This window comes from Amphiura filiformis, chromosome 6 (assembly GCF_039555335.1).
Source record: "Amphiura filiformis chromosome 6, Afil_fr2py, whole genome shotgun sequence".
Lineage (NCBI taxonomy): Eukaryota > Metazoa > Echinodermata > Ophiuroidea > Amphilepidida > Amphiuridae > Amphiura > Amphiura filiformis.
Genome location: NC_092633.1, coordinates 76,382,165 through 76,390,307, shown reverse-complemented (window position 1 = coordinate 76,390,307; position 8,143 = coordinate 76,382,165). Strand labels below are relative to the sequence as shown.

Sequence of the window (8,143 nt, the reverse complement as noted above, 5' to 3'; positions counted from 1 at the left end):
TTCCATGAGGATTTAAGTCCAATTCTGTTTGGAGTCGAGTTGAATTAATTGTACATAATCAGACTTAAAATTTATTTAAAAAAATACATTTTAACGAGTTGTTTCACCGTCATTAACACAACAACAAAACAAGTTGTCTAAATTACTCAAGAATTTTGACAAAGCTACGAGAACCAAGGACGCTAAATCCAAAAACAGCAACAAGAACAATATAAACGTAAACGTTGAGACAAAAGGACAAGTAGTTCTGAGACAAAAGGACTGTAGTTCTGTCTTAACCTCCAAAGCCCCACAAAGAATTTTTACAGCAGTTACGTAATCAGACTTTGTTTCAAACCCACTCAAACTCTGAGGTAGCTACTTGTCTCACCCAAAAGTATTTTATTACATCCCCATGTCAGTGTTCGGAATCTGATATTGGTGACACTGAAATATCATTTAAAACCTCGTCTTGAAAGTCTCCCATCACATCCACATTGAATCCCCCGGCTACCGAGTTGATTTGGACACAAATCCTTGGCCAGGACGCAAGATACTTTGACAGGGGTGTGAAGAACTCTTTATCACTCAATTTATGTTGAAGCTCAAATTTGTGACCGAAAATTTCACGCTGAAAAAGGTTATTTGTTAACAATAAAGTATTATGCCAGCCCTTTACCATATAATATAAGAAAAATTCAAATTGTTTAAAAGTTTTACATTACAATTAACAAAACCTTATCTCATAACTGTAAACAGTGGACATAGGCACTTTTGGAATTGAGTTCGATTTCATATACTTATTTATTAACTTGTTTATTTGATGGTATATATTTGATTAAAAGAGTTTGTAGAGCGTTTGAATGTAGATAAGCAAGTTGTCATCTTGATCGAACTTCAGCACTCGCTCGACGCTGTGAACAAAGTAAGACAGAAAAAGAACAATAATTATTAAGTACATTTTTCCAATTAAAATTGGTGGTAGTGCACGTGAGAAATTAGCACTACTTTGTGAACAAAGTAAGACAGAAAAAGAACAATAATTATTAAGTACATTTTTCCAATTAAAATTGGTAGTACACGTGAGAAATTAGCACTACTTTCGCGGGCTCTGTATTAGTATACTATCCAGAGAGGTTGCATCAGCAACCTCGCGCTAACGCGCTCGATTGAACGTCTCGCGCTACGAGCTCGCTTAGTCCGTGAGGGCCACAGACTGCGGCTAGTGAGAAATTTGATATCATCAGACGTAGCAGTAACTTTATTGATGTTGATAATGGCTACATTTCGACAAAAGTCTTCATCATGCAACTCGACTACAAAGAAAATTGATAAAGGAACTAAATAATAAATATTAATTGGTGGTAGTGGATGAAGAAGAAATATTTGCCTATATACCGGTACTTCTGACCATTTAATTTAAGTGTCTGCTACTTACGCAACCTTGGATATTGTGACGCCATCAGAGTCGAATGCTTCTCCATTCCCCAAACATACACAAAGTCACCCACAATGCCAAATTGATCGATCGTATTGCTATGACGAGCAAAATTCTTCTCTGCAAAGATCCCCAAAAGCTTGTCGCAATTCGCCTTCACGCCTGTCAGAAAAGTTTTAAAAAGGTTCTTACAATAAAAACAAAAGAAATACAAAAGAAAGAAAGAACGAACTAGATATGCTACGGTCCAGGCGTGACCTCTGATCTGACCTTAAGGCTACACGACGTATTGTTGGTCGAAGCAGCAAAAAAGATTTCATTATTTAATTATTATTTCATTATTTAAATGTATATCATCAGGGCATCAGGCACGAATGAATGTCTACAAGTACAAATCACATACTTTAAAAAAGTGCTTGATTTATTGTTAATGAGTTCTTTACGTTTTTCAAAAGTGTTGTTGTTTCAGCCCTCTTTACAACATAACTCAAGAACCACAGGACCTACAAAAGTATGTCTGTGATATGTGAATTGCTCGCTATGAAATGACCAAATGATTGGCATTTTTTGCCAAAGCTCATTACCATTCGCAAGATGCTGTGAACTACCAAATCGCAACTGTTTAAAATAGTTGCTAACCTTAAAATGACTTTCGGACAAAAGTGTCTTTTCCTAAACATTTTCACAACAAACCATATAATAACAGATTTTGACATTTGCTTAACCACTGGTTACTTTGCAATGACCGCCATCATATTTTGAGTTTAAGCAATTGACAATATTTAGACGATAACGATACGATAATAATCTCCAATTATAAACCTTATTATTTTGTTAAGTTGTGATGTTTTCTTTTTAAGAAATTATCAGAAAACTTTGAGGAGAAGCTGAAGTGGCTAATACCTTAATACTCAATGCTAATTTGCTAGCTTTTGCTTCTAGGCCTACATGATGTAGCACGATTGACATTTCAAGTTTATACATACCATCTTTGCCGAAAGAAGGTTGTGATCCTATCTTGATATGAACCGCATCCTTAGTAAAGAGGTCTTTCAGCCGTTCTGTGTCTTCCTGTTCTAAAAGCCTCGAAAAGGTAGAAAGAAGGTCACGTATCTTCCTTCGAGCTCTTTAGAATCTGTGTAGAAAACGACATTGACATGTATTAGTTATTTAGCAAAGTTCAGCAGAAATCCAAGCCCTCTCCCTATTTGTTCAGCCTAAATGCAGATTTTGGTATCTACATCTACCAAGATACTCAGAAAATGCAGATTTTGGTATCTACATCTACCAAGATACTCAGAAAATGCAGATTTTGGTATCTACATCTACCAAGATGTTGGCAAAAGGCAATATCTGACTGAGAATACAATACTGACGCCGGTCATCAGACACGGATCAAAACCTTACAACTAATATAATTACACTTGTTCAATCTACTTAAACGTACAAAAATAACTACACTACTTATTAATAATTTTGCTTTTAAGACCAGGTGTAGGCTAAATGATTCCTCGAGTAATGATGAGGGTAATAAATTCCATTCCAATATGGCGGGCGGGAAGAAGCTGAACGTTTGAGATAAATAAAAGCTGACAATTTTCTCATAATGAGATGTGAGACTAATTGTAATTATAATATAGGGCCTGCGTTCAAGGGACACTTGGACTAAGCCTATGTTTAGCTATGTTTGTCTGACAAGAGATAGAATGAAAAGGTTGGATTTGAGGTACATATGCTTGGTTCAGAATGGTAGAATATCCAATGAAAGTTCATACTATAGCACCTATGGGCATGAAGAGACGCAGACGTGAATCGATGTTATCCTTTCGTGCATGCTTCACACCTAACTTGTTTATTCACACTCCACGCAAGAAGCATATTCAAAAAGCTCATGAAGGCGTGTATGAAACACAGCAATGAATTCGAAAAAAATCCTAAGTAGGCCTATCTCTCAGTAGCGTATGAAAGAGAAAATCGGGAAAGGAGCCCGCTTCCCTCAAAAATTCACCCTGATCATGCTGATCAGGTGCAAAATAGTGTAATAACAAAGCCCTTTTTATAGCGTTTGAGTGTATACAGCAGACATGAGAATTTGCAGGTTTAATTTCAGGCACTTTTTAAGGTTTTTTCAAACATTTCAGGTTTTTTCATGGTTGATCATTCTCATGCATACAGGGGAGAGAAGAACCCCACATCACACATTAGCACAATTTACATGATTTAACATGATACTACAAGCATAAAATGCAAAGGCAGAGGACACAAAATAGATAAGTATTTCTTTGCCATAAAATGTTAGCTTTTATTATATATCCATTTCATATTGAAGTGCCCCCCCCCCCCGGGTTATGGCCCTGAACCTAAATATCTGATGTCATATTGAAATGTTTCACTTAATCCCATATCAAGAATTATTTAGAATTATGTAAGCTCTACATCTTTGCCAAATTTGGTGTATTTCCTATCAAAGAATGTAGGATTTCTCCAAAATATTGCACAGTGCGGCTGGACGATGGTGATAAAGGATCCATGTGTTATGATGCCTTTGTACTGTAAATTACACACATGCAGTTTTCGTCAATTTTCAGTAATAGCAATGTCACGCCAAAACGAATCAAGCTATTTCCATGAAAGTCACAGAATAAGTAGGAGACATGTTTGGCATTGTATTGCACTTATTAAAATTAGATACACTGTTGACTATATTTTTTTGATATTTTGTTCAAACACGGTATAAATCATTCTGGGACACCCTGTAGATCAAAATTGTATCACCCAGTGGTGTAGCCAGTGGGGCAGCTCCCCCCTGTGGAAAAGTCTCCCCCCCTCGTGGGATGGTGGCCGCCCCGATATGTAAGATTCTTTTCGTGTTTCTGAACAAATTAACCTCATATTTTGTCATTTTTACCTAAAAATTGCCAATTTTTGCGCGCTTCGCGCGAATTTATTCCACTTTTTTTTACCATATTTCACCAGTTTAGCTTCAATATGGCAAAATTTTTCGCGCGCATTTGTACCATAAACTGGTATTGTCGCCAAAAAGTGCCCCTTTAAATTTGTCTTGCCCCCCCCTCCCTCTGAAAAAAAAAGTGCTGGCTATAACGCCACTGCTATCTAAATCACTATATTGTTGAAAAATAACACTTTGATGTTTTGCAAAAGTTCATACTTTGAAAACTTGCTTGATTTATTGTTGTTAATGAGTTATGTAGGGGCCTGCGTTTTACAAAAGTGTTGTTTCAGCCCTCTTTGCAACATAACTCAAGAACCACAGGACCTATAAAAAAAGGATATGTGATATTTGAATTCTTCTACACGCTATGAAATGATCAATGTAATTTTTTCTATAAAGATGCTGTGAACTACCAAATCGCAACAGTTTAAAATAATTGCTAACCTTAATTAGTCACGCGCACAATTACTGAACGGGCACGAATTTGAATTAATTAACAATCTCAAGACTTACCCATGACAATATCAGCAGTTGCATCACTGAAGTTTACAGTGCCAAGCATAAACACAAGGACCAACAGATAACGACTGGTCTCCATGATGAATGTATGATGAAATGATGAAGCGCGATGAGATAGATCACCCTTATATATTTCACCAGGGTATACTTTGATTAGCTCGTAATCGGCGGGCCTTATAATATCGCGGATTAATATCAAAATATTTAATTTTGAGAATTTTCTTGTGACATCTCGCCAGAAGCATCACGAAGTAGTAATCCATGTAATACACTGTGTCTACTTTCTTTAACACAAAATAAAGACCAGACAGGTCAAGTAATAGCACTCTTAACGTGGGTCTACTTTTTGGTGTAGTGGTAAAAGCCTAACATTTCCCGCCTATTGCGAGCTGATCAAACTATTAGCCCAGAATATGCAAGGCATTATGAATAAATTATAAGCTTGCTTTAAATGCATAAAAACTGGTGCCTATATATATACATCGCCATTTAAAACAATATGCAAATTAATTTTATGACAGGTATTTATAAAAAAAACCGATTTAAACTCAGGATTGAAACGACATAAAAAATAATGACATGCGTCTATTCTAAATTTATATGAACACATACACCGCTCTAGTCTACAGATTTTGTGAACCCGCATTAAAACCAGCAATCGCTGCAAAGTTTGAAAAATAAAGTAAAATGAAATAAGAAAAGCAAAAATTACCCAGTGAGCATTAGTTTGGCAAGACAAGAACAAAAAATCTGAAGAAGTGCTATTAAGAGATTTAAAAAAAAATCAACACTGAAAGAGATATGAATATTACTATTTAGATAACAATGCTTTATACGAGACATACTAGTCCCAGGACTATAACATGTTAAGTGGTCTTATCTAGATAAGATCACTTAACGTGTTATAGCAATAGATCATAAGAACTATAAATTGTTACAAAGGTGATTTATAAATATTTAAGTTATTTTTCACACAATATTCAATACTGAATACATACTGGACCATGTTCAGGGTTTTACTTACGTGATAGTATGCATGCATAAATTATAATCATTGCTAATAATCATTGCTATTAAGCCAGAATGTTTTGTGCTAAACAACAGAACTAAATGCCAAAAGTAGTCATACAATATCGATTTTGTTCAAGCCTCTCCCTCTCTAGCTCTGCAGGGCTTCCATCACCTTTATTCAGGTAGTTTGGCAAATTATTTTTTGTCTCAGTAGCCACCCTACAGAATGCACGACGTCCAAATGTGTTATATAGGTCATCACCCCAAAATATTGCATTTCCTCATGCGGAAATACACCGATAATATAACATTTCTCCATACGGAAATACACCTAAAATATTTTTATTGGAACACCTAAAATATTTTTATTAGCCAAAATACGTGTCATACGACTTTGCCGTCTCTATTAATTCCAGCACTGTCGCACTTCACCTGGAACGTGAATCTGCGTCTCGCGTGTTTAGAATACTTAAAAGGCATTTTCGTTAATTTCGTATTTCAAGCGTTATTTCCCGCCGTATATAGAACTACTTTACTTGCATTCAATGCATGTTAGTTAACAGTAATAAAATCAAAACCAAGTTAGTTGTGTTATTTATTCTAAGCACGCACCTTTTAACAAAATAGATGAAAAGTAATTCTGGCAAGACCGAAATTTGAAAGATTTTGCAAAAAATCTGGCTAATATAGGGGCCCGCCGTAGCGGGCGCCCCAAAAAGCAATCGACAGTGCGCTAAACTTTTATGTGCCTGCTTTTACTTTATAGGCCTACTTATACATATATTTTTATGTATTTGTACGTACCAATATGTAAAATTCCCGACGCCATATTACAATTGATTGATTCTAACTGATTGGGTGTTTTTTTCAAGGGGGCGCAACACTACAGCCTGTCTCAAAAAAAATTGTGCAAGTGAAAAGCGCCCTCTTTGTCAATTAGAAAATACCGTTGTGGCATAATGCATTCATCAACGTCACGGGCGCAGTCTTAGCTCTCAAATGCCGTTTGTTCTGTTCAATTTGCTTGTTTCAATTTCGAGATATGTTTATTTAACAACGAAAGGGTAAAATCACAATTGTGCCACTTTTACTAGGGAAGAGAGCTGTACATGTAAATCAATGATAACTGATGTTGATGCGTCTAATGCACTCCCCCATTTGGGGCGCATGCATTAGACGCATCAACATCAGCACGCGTGCATTATTTTGTCTAATATATCTCCCAACAAGTAATACGCGTTCATTAACATACAACATGCATAAGTGCGCAATATGTGTCTTATAACATGTATAAGTGACTAAAAAGAACAGTATTTACCATAATAAAATCATTGACAGGCACATGTATTTAATTTTTACAGCAGAATGTGAAATATTTATTTATCTCTTAATCTCTTTTAACGGTGGAAAAAGAGAATCATCATTCCTGCATCATGATAAAACAGTAAAAACAGTAGTCAAAAACATTTTGTTTTGTGTAATTGATGCATTCTTTTGATTTCACGAAGGAACTCTTGATAAACTTGATGCTATCACTGTTACATGTAAAGCCCTCTTCCCTAGTAAAAGTGGCACAATTGTGATTTTATCCTTTCGTCTTTAACTAAACATATCTCGAGATTAAAACAAGCAAATTGAACAGAACAAACGGCACTTGAGAGCTAAGACGACGCCCTTGACGTTGATGTAAGCATTATGTCACAACGGTATTTTCAAATTGCCAGAGAGGGCGCTTTTCACTTGCACAATTTTTTTTGAGACAGGCTGTAAATAAGCGTCCCATAGGATAACGTGTGATTTCGGCCTACTTCGAGCGCCATTCCTGGCGTCCCTGCAATACTTGGCAAAATAAATTTGGTATCAAATTAAAGCTCTGTTTCTGTAGATTCCAAAACTTTTGTCGGCATATATCGATGACCGTTGACTTTTTCGCTATTTCGCGGTGCAAAAATATGGCCTAAAAATTTACTAAATTCACCACTCACATTTCAAAATCGGAAGTTGTCTTCATCCGCTACAGAGAATTGCTTTTGAGATTAAATGTCCGGTTTTTACTGCATCTTATCATTGAAGACACTTGTCGAATTCATATGAGCTGATTTTGAGTGATTTAAAGTGAACATGTCGGTAGATATGGTCGCTACAATCTCATATTCACTATGCACTATATTAGCCGAATTTCGTTGTTACATAAAATGCGTAGTGATTTAGTGTTGCGCCCCCTCAAGTAATTATTGTAGTAA

General features: G+C 35.9%; 1 long non-coding RNA gene across 1 annotated transcript; it reads right to left on the bottom strand.

Moving 5' to 3' along the window:
- Nucleotides 1–606: 606 nt before the first annotated feature.
- Nucleotides 607–5,017, bottom strand: LOC140156065 (uncharacterized). The gene is made up of 4 exons (XR_011859453.1): nt 4,884–5,017; nt 2,404–2,552; nt 1,418–1,579; nt 607–893 (listed from the first exon to the last, which is right to left on the bottom strand). It is a non-coding gene; the product is annotated as an uncharacterized lncRNA (long non-coding RNA).
- Nucleotides 5,018–8,143: the final 3,126 nt, after the last annotated feature.